This window comes from Podarcis gaigeae, assembly GCF_964106915.1.
Source record: "Podarcis gaigeae genome assembly, chromosome: 6".
NCBI classification, from domain to species: domain Eukaryota; kingdom Metazoa; phylum Chordata; class Lepidosauria; order Squamata; family Lacertidae; genus Podarcis; species Podarcis gaigeae.
The window spans coordinates 50,811,999-50,827,655 of NC_139682.1; the positions used below are offsets into that span (position 1 = coordinate 50,811,999).

A 15,657-nucleotide genomic window follows, 5' to 3' on the forward strand; every position below is an offset into this window, starting at 1 on the left:
TCTTACCGTATTGACCCAAATATAAGCCACACCCAAAAATAAGTTGCACCTTTAAAATTGGGGGGGGGGGAGGAGAAAAAATACCTGAATTTAAGCCACTCCATTCCTCTCTGCTCTTGGCTACATACTGGACAGGGGAGGGGGGAGCCACACTGTGTTGCCTTCGGCTTTTACCCTTCCTCACTCTCTCCCTTCTTGGCCTTGGGGGAGAGGACGGGGAACCAAGCCTGGGGCTGGCACCTCTTTGCCACGCTCCTGGCGCTGTTTGCTCCATGCTCCTGGCTGCATACCATAAGGTTGCGAATATAAGCCGTACTTTAACTCTTCATGATCGGAATTTGGGGGGAAAGTGAGGCTTATATTCAGGACAATACGATATTTAATGTTTTGGTTATTTGAAACAGTATATCAGAAAAGCCAAATTAGGTCAGACCAATGGTCCATCTAGCTTGCAGTCCTTTCCTTAGCAGGAACCTTCCTAAAGAAACCTAAACAGTGCCCATATCCAGGTGCTTTAGGAAGGTCTAGCTCCTAAATGTAAGGATGCACTAAAAGCAACATGATAGATGCCCATAGAACATGATGTAGCAATACACTAAACTTGTTGGGTGTTGTGTGTGTGTGTGTGTGTGTGTGTGTGTGTGTGTGTAAGTATGTTTCTAGTGGCTCAAAAGAATGTATCTGCTAAGCCCATACCCTTGCAGTGAGTTATAAAAAGGGAAGGAATGACTAGAGTCATTACATTTCTGAGTACCAAGGCTTCCTTCTTAGGAATAAGAGAATCCAGAACTGTAATATTTAATTCTTTCCTATGATTTGTCATCACAGTAGTCGGGTATTAAAGTACCTGATTTCAAGAGCGCTTAAACATATGTTAAACTTTTCTCAAAAGGGATTATTAATTTGGATAAAGTTTCACATGTGTTTTGAATAGTTGAAGGATTTGAAGCTCTTGTAGTCTCCTTTGGATTTGGAAAACATGTTCATAAGAAAGACTGCACTTATAATTGTCCCTGACTAATGTGAAGTTGATATATCCAGTTCCCTCCCTCCTCCACTCTTTCTAAAGACACACAAAATCTGCACTTCTGTACATACATACACACTTCAAAAATCATGGAATGTAATTTTAAGTGGGATTCCCCCCCCCCCACAAATATCCTTCTAAAGTTGGAAGTACTACTGACAGCATACTTATGAATTTGGAAATACACAAGATCACTACCAAAAACATATAGGAATCAATTTTTATTTTAAAATATTTATATGCTGCTGCTGTTCTGGGCAAATGTTGCTTTTGTAATATTTTTAAATAAGGTTCTGAAGCTGAAAGCTATATCTTACGTTTTGCTGACATGGAATAATGATTGATGAGTCTTCATATTCATTAAAATGTTTTCTGTGGATGGGTTGTTTGCATATCCAGCTTCTGAAACATCAAAAGACTTCAGATTCAACTTGGCAAATTCATACATATGTTACAGGTGTAATATGAGGACTTGGCAATGGAATCCAAACCCTTTTTTCAGCTGGACTGGGTGTGCATGGGGGGAGTGTATTGGGCAGAGGTGCCCCTCCACCCAGCCCAGCCAACCTCAAAGTTCAAGAGTATACAAAATAAAATGAATATGTGCAATTATTATTACATGTTTGACATTTGAAAAGCTGAACAAAATTATTTGAACACAATTCTGAAAAATTGTACACAACTCTGAAAAATTTGAACACAACTCTAAAAAATTCGTAAAAAAAGGCATGCAATTTTAATTTTTTTTAATGTACCAAATGTTGTTGACCCCATTATTTTAATGTTGAAAAAGTAATGAAATTACATTTATATCTAATTATTTTGTGGGACTACCAGTGGCCTCCCAGTGGTCAATATCTGCTTTGCTTCATCAATAATGCTGTATCAGGTTCTTCCAGATAATCTACTGGACCCAATGTTGACATTATTATTATTATTATTATTATTATTATTATTATTATTATTGCAGAAACCAACATGTATTCTTATCAATTTACATTTTTAAGGTTCCTGCTGAAAATACTAAATGCATCTGACTTCCTATCCTTTAGCATGCACCTATCATACTTAGCCTCGTTGTTGACATTTTTCAGTGGTATGCTTCCCTGAGTAATGTTGCTGGGACTGCCATAATATGGCCATTTGGAATAGTGCAGCTGCTCCTGCTGTTAACAAGGAAGATGTAAAGTGCCTAGAGAGTTCGCCCTCCAGCCACAGCATCTCACTGATTTCAGAGGCTTGGAATGTTGCATCATTTTTATTTTGGAATATTGTATGTGTAAAAGGGGAAAGCTTATTGCTTGGCTCATTTTATTCCCATCATCCCAAAATTTAATCGCATTCAGGGTGGCAGTGGGAAGGGTGATGAGAAGCTAAGAGGTCTGACTCTGTGGTGACATAAAGTGTGTGGTTCATAGCAGCCCAGGAGATATGCAAAAACAATGGAAAATGTGCTGACCTCTGCTTAATTGCAACAGCACACTAAAAATTCTGCTTGGTTTCAGGCTTGTGGAACGCACAGTCACTATTGTGGATTTCAGCAGTTTCCGGAAAGAATGTGCTAGTCCAAAGACAACATATTTGGATGACTTTAATGGTGAGTGTCGTTTATTGGAGAGATCCTATGCAACATGCTTAGAATTGGAGTCTTTGCAAGGAGTGAGTAAGGTGGGTTGTCTCAATAGATCAGGTAAGTATGAAGAGGGGAGTAGGCAGAAGAGTCGGTAGTTCAAAATTAAATTAATTAGGTAAAGGGCTGCAGGACCAAGAAATCGAGCATGAGCAGATGGGCGGAATATGATGTAGTATCTGTGAGTTGCATATGTGAGGTGCTTTGATGAACAGACAAATTCAGCTAGCAGGAAGGAAAAGCAATACTGTATAGGAACAGGAAAGGACAGAAAAGAACCAATCACAGTAGGAGCAAAGCAAAGATACAGTAAAACTACTTGGGTCTGTGGAGGCCTATAATTTGCCAAAGACATGCAGCAGCTCATGGTTCTCTGAAGTCCACCAGTGGCTGATTAACGGGGGGGGGGGGGAGGGAATGAGACACAAACTTATAATTGTTGCACTTTTCTGTTCAGGGGACTAACTGCATTTGACTTTAGAATTTGTAAGTTTTGTTAAGATACAGGCACTTTGAAAAGGTCTAATCAACTTTATTGTTGAAATAAGAATATGAATTGTAATTGTGAACATTTCACATTTTTTAAAGAAATACATTTTAACTAAGTCAAAAAAGTATTCAGACTAATAAACGATTTGAGAAAATATCTATAAGATTATGCAGGTAACTAAAAACTATAGCAACAGCAAACAGTTATCAATAGTTGAGAAGGCATTGCCTTGTTTTGTTATTTAATTAATGGCTGATTGAATTCAAATATTAAGGGCAACAAAATTGCTGGGTAAAGCAATCTAAAATCAGAAAGTCAACAAAAATATAATTAGATAAAGCAGCACTTAAAACAATCATTTTAAAACAGATAGAAAACTACCCTTCCCCTCAAAAATCAGCAATAAGGTACCGTATTCCAGAAAAAGAAAAAAATCTTACAGCAAGCCAATCTAATTCAAACACATAATCCAGTGACACAATGACATACCTATGTTATACTATATATATTGCAAATATATTCCAAAACCCAATGACATCCCATTTAAAACAAGATTTACTGGGTTAAGTCACATACATAAAATTAAAGTCATCTGTACAGCGAAAATGGAAGTTATGGGTTTTTTTTCTCAGATGGATTTGCAATAAAGATAGGTGCCCATCATGAAGTTACATGACTTGGACACTGAGGACCTGAGTTAGGGAGGTTTGTTGGTCACCAGTTCTCCCTAGTGTTATACAGTGTTATACTGTGGAGGGAGCGGTGGCGCTGTGGTCTAAACCACTGAGCCTCTTGTGCTTGCTGATAGGAAGGTCGGTGCTTTAAATCCATGTGACAGGGTGAACTCCTGTTGCTCTGTCCCAGCTTCTGCCAACATGACAGTTCTAATGCACACTAGTTCAAGTAGAGAAATAGGTACCACTGCAGTGGGAAGTAAATGGCATTTCCATGCACTCCGGCTTCTGTCAAGGTGTCCCGTTGCTTGATGTTTTCCTTGGGAGGGCTAGGCCCTAGTAGCCCTAGTGTAAGAGCCTCCACTGATATGATCATCGCTAGGTGGACAGACACCAAGCTGCTTCTGAACTTCTTGCATAGAGCTGACTGCTTGGTTGAAAAAAAAGAAATATGTCAGTGTTCTCCCTCATCTTTATCAACTGCTCAATCATTAGCACTGAATGATCACAACTCTGCTCTGCTTCTTTGCTCTCCATGAGGACATGTTGATTTAGTCAGACTGTGTGGCATCTGTCAGTGTCTTGCATGGATTTTCTGTTGCTTAATGAATTTATTTTGTAAAACAAACACCTTTTTGCAGTCCACACATCTATGGGTTTCTAACACATTGGGGTTGGGGTTCAGGCACAAATTATATTTTTGTTTTTACTTCCTTTTTTGAGAATTGGTCAAATGTTTTCTCGCATTTGTTACGTGTAAAAGTTTTAAGAGTAGCATTGCTGTGAGGGTTGATTTCTTAATGAGGTTTTCCCCACAAATCAGTCATTTATAAAGTCTTACCTGTTAATAGATCTTAAGGCAGGCATCCCCAACCTGCGGCCCTCCAGATGTTTTGACCTACAACTCCCATGATCCCTAGCTAACAGGACCAGTGGTCAGGGATGAGGGGAATTGTAGGCCAAAACATCTGGAGGGCCGAAGGTTGGGGATACCTATCTTAAGGTGTTTCACAAGGGTAATTTTCACTTTAAAGTTTTCTCACACCCAGTATGCTTGAAGAATTTAATTCTTGCTGGCACTTTTGGATAGATAATTACAACCTTCCATATTTTGAGTTGTATTGTAGGACAATATTGCTGTCTTTCCTGATATTCAGGTTTGCAGAAGTGTCTCTTCCCCCATCGTTCAGCCCAGACCCTGAGGTCCTCCTCAGAAGGTCTTCTACTGGTTCCTTCACTACGAGAAGCGAGGTTACAGGGAATCAGACAGAGGGCTTTCTCGGTAGTGGTGCCCTCTCTGTGGAACACCCTCCCTTCAGATGTCAAGAAAATAAACAACAATCTTTTAGAAGACATCTGAAGGCAGCCCTGGATCGGGAAGTTTTTAATGTTTGATGTTTTAGTATGTTCTCAAATATGCTGTGAGCTGCCCAGAGTGGCTGGAGAAACCCAGCCAGATGGGCAGGATATAATAGCAATAATAATAATAGCAATAATAGTAATTCCAACCAGGATTAAGCAGAGGATGTAATCCATCCCTGAGTTCCCACATTATGTTTCTCTTCAACCATCACTCATGTCTACCCTCGCATCACTCATGTTACTTGCAACAGATGTAGGCAATGTATACCAGAAGTTTAAAGTGGATCAAATGCTTCCCTGGTGTGCATGTTTGTTGCATCATCCACAATATCTTGTCCTCATCTTCAAAATGCAGCACTGGACTTTTTTGGAAGCCCTTTGGAAGCAACTTTGAACCTTGCTTAAAGAGGAGAAAGTACTTTCCATTTAATGGAAACTGCTTCTCCTGCCCTGCCCTACCCTGTTCCTTAAACTTCTGATTTCAGCAGTTTAGAGGATCAACACAAAACAGCTTCCAAAAGATAATTTCTAAAAAGTGAGAACCTTGGCTTAAAATTTGCCTGGAGTTCTCAAGAATCCTGAAGATTTTGTCAATGACCTGGAAGCACTGACATGGACCATAATCACCTGTGTGTGAGCAGCTTATCAAACAGCACTAAGCCTGGTTTCTTGTTGTTGGATACCCCAGCTCAGATGAACAGAAAATCCCAATCCTGTCCAGGGAGCAGCAAGGCAGAGCAGTTGACTGACTGCTGCATCCCATGTCTGCTGACTCAATAGGTTAGTGTGCATTTCTTTCCGGGTTTTTTATTTTACTTCAGTTTCAGGCTGGTATAGTTGAAGAATTAGGGCTCTTTGGGGCCCCATGTGGCTGCTGATGCTCCACATCAACCCCTGGGCAAAGCTCTCCGAACCAACAGTGCTCCTCTCTGGCAACAGAGGCCAGTGGAGCAGTAACAACACTCTGTCCTGCCTGTCCCACGTTCTACATTGTAAGGACATCTGATCTAGCATGCTCTTCTCACAGTGACCAACCAGATGCCTGTGGGAAAACCTCGAGCAGAGATTGGGCTCTGCTACAATTAATACATTTTACAACAAATTCTGAACACAGGCAGTGAAGGGAGGGTGCAGTTTGCCTCATGATGCAAGTTACAGGTCAGAGAAATCCTGTCGATGATGGAGGTAAGGAGCCCATGGTCCAGACATTATGGGACTCCGGTTCGCACCCCCAACCAACATGACCAATGGCCAGGGATGAATAGAGGTGCAATCCAACAGGTTCACTATCCCTGGTACAGAAAATGGATATGGGGTTGAAAGGATTCCTTTGTATCTTAGCACAATACTTCATGTAAACATGACAGTAAAACACACAGTATTAAAATCTTGCACCTGCCACCGATTTCTACATGCAACAAAGGACATCACCAACCTAGCCAGCTTCTAAATCTGTTTTCCAATACGTCTTACTTTCCAGTGATGGTAAGGAATGCCATGGAATGTCGCCGAGGCAATTAGATCAGTGTCTGACAAAGTTTGTTGTTCTAAGTAAGGCTGATGGTAGCTAGGTGGTGGTTCTGTGCACAAGGAAACGGTGATGAATTTGGATATGCTGTGAATCAGAAAGTCCGGAAGAAGGAGAGCTGGTAATGATGCAGTGAAACACAATAACAATTTTTAAGGGTCTGGAATTACTTTCATATGGGGAGAGACTAAAATGTATAGGGGGAAAGGAAATATGACACACAACAGTACTAGAACCAGAAGCGCCAGTTAAAATCAATACACATAAAGTAAGTAACAAAACCAGTCTATGTAAAGAAGCCTCAGATATAGCTCTGTTGGTCTCTGGAACTAACTGGTTAAAAAAAACAACCCACTAGAGCAGAGGTTTTCAACCTTTTTGATTCCACGGCTTCCTTAGCCAACTACATTCTTTCTGCAGCATCCCTGTGGGACTCTCGAGCTCACTTATATCACCCCTTGCCTGCAGAGCTGGCAGCCCCTTACCCCTTTTCGAACACTCCCTTATGGTGCTCCATCAGTCTCTTCTACTCTCAGCCCAGGTCTCTGAGCTGCCCAGCCCAAAGAGAGGTGCCTCCCAGAGGCATTATTTGCCTGTGGAGCTTCTAGCCAGGGCTGCTTCAATAAACAGCTGTGCAAGCCTTTGGGAAGCAGAGACGTGAGAGGGCATCAGTAGGGAAAGAAAGAGGGACAAAGGCCAGCGTTGCTCACAGCACCCCTGACCATCATTCAAAGCACCCCAGTGTGCCACGGCACACTGGTTGAAAACCACTGCACTAGAGTAACAAGGAGGTAAAGGACTATCTCCTAAGGTGGACAGGCCGAGTCCATAGTCAGGCCGTATATCAAATGCACCTAATCTCTTATGGTACTCAAGACCAAGTGCTGCCGCCTATATGACTCTTACTATTAAAACTCAGACTTGTCATGGTGTTGTTCACAAGTGACACTTGTGTCCCAAGCACTCATGTTAGAGAGTAAGTTCTATCGTACTCAGGGTGCTTCCAGAAATGGGGCTTCGTATTGTAATAGGGTAGTTTAGATATTGCAAATGGGTTGTTGGCAACATTTTTTTTAAAACTTTACTCACCCCTCCCACCTGAACAGGTAAATCTGGATTAAATAAGGGTTAAATACACACTGGTGTTTTGAAGCTATGGATGCTGTGAAAACTCTGCATGCATCCCACTATAAACACTGGCAGTACCCTCAGTGTATCTTACTTATAAGGACAACTTTTAGCCTGTAACACGCGTATGTAGGTGTTGTCAATTCAGCGCTGCAACCAGATGAGAAATCAAATGTTGTCCTGACCTGTAGCAGCCAATGTAGGCTTGACTTCAGAGTTACAGACTAATTTAAGCAAGAGGTGATTTAAATGTAAAGGGGGTAGGGAATATCAAGGTACTAAAACAAACAAATGAGATCGGCACCTTTAGTGTTACATGTGAATATGTCTATGAACAGACAGATAAAAGCGGTACCCTTAGCACTGCAGGCCAATTTAAGCCTTTACAAAGGAGAATGTTGAATGCTGTTGATGTGGGAGAAAGCAGAAGAGCTGCTTTTAAATCGAAGAAATCACAGAAATGGAAAGGCAGATTTAAGCATTACTGGTGAAAAGAACTCCATCCTAGACGGGATGTGCTCGCTCACCCCCAACCACCCTGAGTTTGAAACGCGAAAACAGCTCGACCCTAACCTCCCCGGCCCCCTTCGCCAGCTCCCAGCCAAAGTTCATGCCTTGCTCGGTGTGGGGCAGGAGGGGGGGGGTGACGGACGGGCTCATCCCTGAGCAGCTGTGCGTCCCAGCTGTGGACTCCATTTCCCAGGCTTCCTCCCTGCCCTAATGTATTCCGTTCTCAGGCCGGCTCTGTGCGCGCGCGTGTGTGTGTGTGTGTGTGTGTGTGAGAGAGAGAGAGAGAGAGAGAGAGAGAGAGAGTGTGTTTGAGAGCGAGAGCGAGCGTGTGTGTGTGTGTGTGAGTGAGTGCAGCTAGGAGTCCCTGGGAGAGTGGAGGCTCATTCACTGATTAGAGGCAGCTTCGAGAGGCAGCGCTGCGCTCTCCTTGGCTCCCAGCAGCCGTGTCAGGCTCCTGCTCACTCCCATGCTGGCCGAAGGCGCTTGCACACACGCGCCGGGCTTAGCACGTCCGGCTCTCCTCCCTGCGCAGCAACAGACCAGGCTCTCGCCCTCCGCAGCCTGACATTAAAGGGGGACGCCACCTCTCGAGGAATTTCCACGGTGAGTAGCGGGAGATCCCAGGGGTGCATGCGAGGAAGCCAGGGGTGCATGGTGCATTGTTTGTGCGCGCGCGTGTTTGTGCCTAAACGTATGTGTCGACCTAACTTTCCAGCAGGGGATCTCCGGGGTTTCGATTCAGTTCTCTGCCCTCGTACTTTCCCCCCTTTCTTCTTCTTCTTTTTTACTTCTCTTGCAAATGCGGGCGCCAATGTTTCGAAAAGTCAAACTTTCTGAACCAAGTTTGCCTCTCCATTTTTTTCTCCACGCCCAGCTCCTCGGCGCAAAATTCCCACGGAAGAAGATGCTCATCGGGGTCCAGGGGTGGGGATGCTGAAAAAGCGCGCACGCGGGGGGGGGGGTTGGAATCTTAATGAGCGTTTTTTTAAAAAACAACAACAAAAATCTGATCAATATGGTGCCCCCTCCCCTTTTAAGGGTAGATGTGTTCCCGGGACTCTCCTCCTCCTGCTGCTGTTTATTTTACTGGGGAGGGGGTGGGAAGCAGGCGACACGGGGAGGGGGCTGGGTGGGATCAGGTGCCGGGGAAGAAGCCTGCAAAACGCAGCCGAAAACCGCGCGGCTCCAATTAGCGCAAACATTTAGTTTTAAAAAGGAGAAAGAGAAGAGCGGGGGGGGGGGGGAGAGAAGCGATCCCCGTGCAAGCCCGGGAGATACTTCCCGGCTTTCCTTCGCGTGTCCCACGGTCTTTGGCTGAAATAACGCAGTTTCCCCAAACAATACCCAAGACTCGGGGTGGGGGGTGGGGTGAAGAGGACCTTCGTCGAAAGGGACAAGCCTGCTAGTCTCCCTCTGACACGACCTAGGTAGATATTATTTTTTGCACAAAACTCAAAAGGTTTAAAAATCCAGCATTTGCTCTGTGCGTAGAAAGCACCGCATAGAGTCAGGATCGTCTTTCCCCTATCAGCTTTCAGTTTTACTACGGAACGGGCGCACATGTGAACTTTGAGTATTAAAAATTACATAACCGCAATTAAGGCGTACTTTCCGCCTTTTTTCCCTCCTCCTTTTGTCCCAAGTTCCTTTTCGCTGCCGCGATGGTTGCGCACGTGAAATGTTTGCAGTTTGGAGGAAAGGTTGAAGTTCGGACAAACAACTCTCCTTCCTTGAAAGAAAGTCCCTCTCCGCCTGCATTTTTATCTCCGAGATGCAAAACAATTTTTAAAAAATTGGTCGTTAGTTGCATGTTTGCAATTATTCTCCTGCAATGAATAGCATAGCAAAAGCGATGTTGTGTTGTAGGGTCAACACCGGTGCAAGTGAGCAAATAGAGAACCCGGCTGGGAACCCGGCTGGCGAGAGGAAGTGGAAGGAAATTGGAATATGCATGTTTAGTTGGGCTTCCTTAGCAAAACTTTCTTCACATTTTCAGCCCGAAGCCGAGGAACGGCCAGCTTTTGAAATGAAACAACAGCAGCCGCTGCTTGCAGCGGGGTAGGGAAGTCAGTACAGAGGTTGCAAGGAAGGGGAAATAATTCCTCACCTTGTAGATCGAAATACATAAAAAACATCTGCTTGGGCACAATGAAATCATTAGGCAATGTCCAGTTCAGGAGTTGCATTGAATGCTTTCGCCTTCCAGGCAGGAAACGTGCAGGGAAGGAATTGTTGCAATAAATTCAAACAGCACGAGGCATCCGCACATTTGATGAGCTTTGTTTAGTATTTTAAAAAGAAAACGAGCCTTGAACAGACTGCAGAGATTGGGGTGAAGGGAGATAGATCTCTGCTCCCACTCCACCCGCCCCGCACATATTTCCTGGAAGGAATGAAAAATTTGATTCCTTTGCAAAGTTGCGAAACCGATTTTGCACAGTTATTATTCTTATTCTTATTTTTTCTTTTGTCGATGCAGAGCATTTGGCGGGGGTGTTCAGTGAAAAAAGTGACCAGGCGTGGCCGAGCGGGCGTATTAGCGGGGAATTAGTTTCCGATTCCTGTATCTCTCCAATGCACTTTCTGAAATCTCTACCCACTTTTTTCTTTTTTTATCCCCGATGTGGAGAGGACAGTGTGTATATAAAACATGGTTTGAAGTTGTAGTAAGCCGACCGAATTCTTTTCGTGCTCAGTTTAGGCACCGGGAAAAGGACAAACACCTGTTTTGATTTGCAACTGCAGAAAGTGGGAGAAGGGCGGGTTAAAGCTCCTCCTATGAAATTAAAAGCGTGCTTGTTTTCTGCTTTTGCTGGAAATTGGAGATTTCTGGAACAGAACTTTAAGATCCAAATCGATCAAGTATTATTTCTCTACCAGAAAACTTAAGAGTTTTAATAGTTTAATTTTACACTCACCCCCCCCCCCCCGCTTAACTGGGGAAGCGTTGTGCGTCCATCTCGTGCCAATTTTTGGGTCGGGGCTAGAGGATGAGATGAAGGCCCCACAATTTGCAGATCAGAACCTCCTTACTTTGTGTTGTTTGCCGATGGTTAACAAACGTCTTTTGGCGGCTTCGACTTCTGCAAGTTATTACTTTGGTTAACAAAAGAAGGATGCATTTTGCAGGGGTAGGGTGGAAATCTGTTATCTGTTTTAGTACCTTGGCCCGTCCCCGTACTTGAATTTTATTTTCCTTGTTATTTTTTTGTTGTTGGAAAGGGGGGGAGGGAGTCGCAAAGCGTATTGGGGAGAGGCGAGGCGGCTCCTTTGTTGTTGCGCCAAGGGGCCCGATTCACCATTGGTTTCATATAAATGTGAATAGATCTTCGTACTTTCCGAACTGGCATTTTGGTCGCCGAAAAGGCAGTGCCCTTATTCCGCCTCGCCTCCTATCCCCGCCACCGTCTCATAATCTAGTTTGGACACCCACAATTCCAAAACCATCCTGATGTTTAGTGACAAGGAATACAGACCTATAGATTTTCTTAATTCTACACTGGGATCTCCTGCTTGTTCTTGTCCTCAATCTTGCATTTGTTTTCATTTATTAGGAGGAAATCCAGTTTAGTTTGAATAAATAATCCAGTTGCACACTAATTCCCCCCAACAGCTGGGATAGTTTTGTTTTATATTATCAGGATTTTCTCAGTAGGAATAAATCTCCAAATTCCTGCTTCTAAAATTAATGTGATTACCAAGTAACAAGAGCTCAACCTGTAGTTTCCAACTCTCTGTTCTTTCCTAACAGCTTGAACTCTTAAAGAAAAAGTTATTTCTCTCTCTCTGCAAACTGCAGGATTTTTTTTTTATTCCGTTATTTTATTTATTGGAATTGGGAAATAGCAGGAGGATCACAAAAATGCAACCTGTTTTAGTAGTACGGGATGTGTGGTTTATATGTTTTAATTAAGAATGGCAAAGTAATTTGTTACACAGAAACTCTGCCTTGCTTTTCTGGGTTCTGTATATTAATATAAAATTTATATTAATTAGCAAATGAGTTTTCCACCTGCAGCTTGTGACGAACTCTGTTTATCCACTTGCATGATGGCTAGAAGGATGCATGGTGAATTCTGCATTATCTTAGCCTCTCTTCATTTTAGTAGTTCTCCTCTGGGGTAATTAAAAATAACATTATAATAATTAATAAACAGAGCAACCAAAACCTAAGCTGTGCATAACATGTTAGATTTTGTTCTAAGTTGTGGGTTTGTTTTTATTATGAATAAAGGCTGGAGCTTTTAATTGGGATTCTCTTGGTCTTGCCGCTTCACTTTGCATTTAAGTAATCGGTGCAAATGATGGGTGTTCTTGCAAGGAATCATGCTTATCCATAAAGCCAAGTGGTGATTTTGAAAATATAAGTAAACAATTTTTAAAAATTATTAATATTATTATTATTATTTGTGTGCTGATCTAACTCGGATACCCAGTGGACAGTTTATGTAGCTTCATAGATTTATCTCCACCCCCATGGCCTCCTCCACTCCTTGTTTAGTTAATTTAACAAAGACTTTTTGCAATCTGTTTGGAGTTTGTCTGATGCCATGGAAAAGTATCTGCTGATTTATTTGGTTGCTTTTCGATTTCTGTCGCTAGACCGTCTTTTCTCTTCCTTTCAGCGAGGATGTCAGCTGTTATTACTTCCTATTGATCCCTTTGCAAAGTGAGAAGTGAACTAAAATTAATGTCAATTCCACTGCTTGGATCAATAGCTGGAGTTATTTTAATCTGGATTTGCACAGGGTGCTAAATTAAAAAAATCAGCATAGAGGCAGAAAAGTAACAGTTACTTACTTTGGCTGTGCCCGCTCCCTTCCAGTCACCCAAATGTTTCATCAGGCTGGTTATCCTGCAATCCATATTTTTTTAATTAAGCAGGTCAGTTAGTTTTCTTATTTTGGGTTCCATATTTAAAAACCAATGACATTTTGACATTGGGAGTGTATTATCTATAGATTTTCATAATGACTGGCCTTGCCGCAGCCTCATCTGTACATGCTCCTAATGATGGTGGTGATAGGGGATAATCGTGTGGGGCAAAGAGATGGTGGAAAAGAAGGTAAGAGACAAGGAGAAAATGGGGGGGGGGAAGGATGCAGGAGGTTTTTTTTAAAAAAAATAAACTTGGCTTGGTGCAATATCGTAATATGTTGATTTATTCTCTATGTAATGAAGTTTGCGAACGAATAGGGCGATTGGAGTGATTCACAGTATTCTACAAGGAGTGTCAAGTGTGGCTTCCAGATTACTAATTTATGAAATACATTTAACGTAATGAGGTGACAGTGGAAGTAAAAATAGAAAAGCAGGCACAGAGGCATTAGTACTGTGCTCTCACCCCCCTCATTTATTTAAATCCTAGAAAGGCTATGGTTTTCCCTCAGTCCCATGGGTCAATTCAATATTAATAGTGTATTTATGTATTTATCTGGGTAGGGTGTTCCCCTCCCTTTAAAAATAATTGAAAATGAGCATTCAGGTCTCCTATCCCCTGCTTCACCTTCACCTATTATTGCAGTTTTTTGTTTTAAATTTGCTTGCTTGCTTTCCTGTAACAAATCAGCTATGCAGAAAACAGTGCAGAAGGTAACTCCGAAAGAAGGCCGTCCAGATTCTCCGTGGCATCTTTCTGTCCATGGCTAGTACTTGATGGAAAGTTATTTAAAATTTGGAAGCGACCAAAACTTTGTGAATGTGAGATCTATAATCTGGTGATTTAGCCCTGATCTGTATCAGGAAGGGAGCCAAATGAGGAAGAGGCAAGATGATGCCCTCTCATCTTCACACTTAATAACAGTCACTGAGCGTCTGGATACAGAAAGGGAGAAAAGGAAATGTTACTGCTGGACAGCATGAAAGGCGCAGTCAGGATTCCACAGAGTTTGTTAACCTAGCCTTGCTCATTCACAGAATACAAAAGCCACTCCATTAGAAAAGAGACTCTTTCAGTAAGTTTTATTTGCTATGTCTGACCTTCTGGATCTAACAGGCACATTTTGTAACAGCTTTTTTATTATATGATTTTTTTGTGGCCTTTTGAGTGCCGCAAGGCTAGCACATTGTTTTAAAGTAACAGTTCTCTTACATTCAAGTGCATTGTGGCATTCTGAATGGTTGGCAGTGGAAGCTTAAAAAGTGGAGGGGGGGTGGATTCTAGGTTGAAGAGGAGAGAACGTGATTTTGATTTCAACTCTAAAAAGGGTTAGAGGGAAAGTTAATTTTATTATTTATACATATATGTAAATGTAAATATCTGTACTGATACTTTGCGAGTGGGGATAATAGGTTACTTAGAATTTGTAAGTAATTTCAAGTAAAAGCAAGCCTAGACGTTTTGTTAACATTTTTCTCTAAATGCTAATGGCATATCCAGGACAGTTTACAAATCTACTTAAGCATGAGCGCATTAGGAAGTAAAATTACTGATCCGTTTTGTGCTGTCCTCAACCTAAAAGGCAGATGCTTGCAAGAGATCATATGGCACTGGCTCCCATTATGATTTTAAATATTGTCAGAGACGCCAAGCACTTTATTGATGAAGTTGCTGCTGCTTTCGTAAAAGCACACAAACACCACATGGAACAATTCAGAGAAATGTATAAGAGAGGCATGTTTATGTCCACATGCACCATTGAATATAAAGTGAAATCTATAACTTGTATGTATATCTGCACAGGTAAATATTCACATGGGCCTCTACAACAGAAAACGGATACGGTTTCTACATTATTTTTTCTTAATGGGCTGTGCAGATATATGCAGAAATGTTTGTTTGTAAATTGTGAATAACTTACCACATTTTTAAAATAGTAATTACTTTCTTTAAACATAATAACCTAAAATTGCCACCACTGATTTCCACAGTCCAATATTTCCCCCCATATTTTTGTCTGTAAGGAGTCAGGTCATTTGCCTTTCATTTGCTCATTAAAGATTGTTTTCATCCCATTTAGCCCTTATTCAGAGCATTCAGTCCCCACAAACCACTCATTCTGAACATGCACTAGTTTCTTGCTGTAGCAGAAGGTGAGGTCAGAGCAAATTGCACTACCTGCATGAACCACAGAGTAGTGTTGGTGTGTGGAAAAGTGCCCCATTTTATCTACTTTTAGTGGGGATCTTCTCTTGACTTCAAAGTTTGGTGCTAAAGCTGGTAGCAGGAGAAAGACTTGTGCTGACACACCCTTAGAGGGAGTTAGAGACCCTTCTAGTTATTTGTGAACTTTCCTGAAAGAGAACACATGGAGGTTTGGTTCTTTGCTCATACAATTTTCTTGTTGCATTCATGATAGATAACTGTCC

General features: G+C 42.1%; 1 protein-coding gene across 5 annotated transcripts in view; it reads left to right on the plus strand.

The window, feature by feature from the left end:
- Positions 1-15,657, plus strand: part of RNF220 (ring finger protein 220) — a 332,264-nt gene that overhangs the window by 9,099 nt on the left and 307,508 nt on the right. The window contains exons 3-4 of one of the 5 annotated variants that reach the window (XM_083742420.1): positions 2,533-2,624; positions 5,872-5,963. The gene's annotated coding sequence lies outside the window, so the exon portion shown is untranslated. Of the gene's footprint in view, positions 1-2,532; positions 2,625-5,871; positions 5,964-8,633; positions 8,953-10,410; positions 14,304-15,657 lie in introns of those variants that run through there. The other 4 variants (XM_083742422.1, XM_083742424.1, XM_083742426.1 and 1 more) reach the window with 4 other exon arrangements.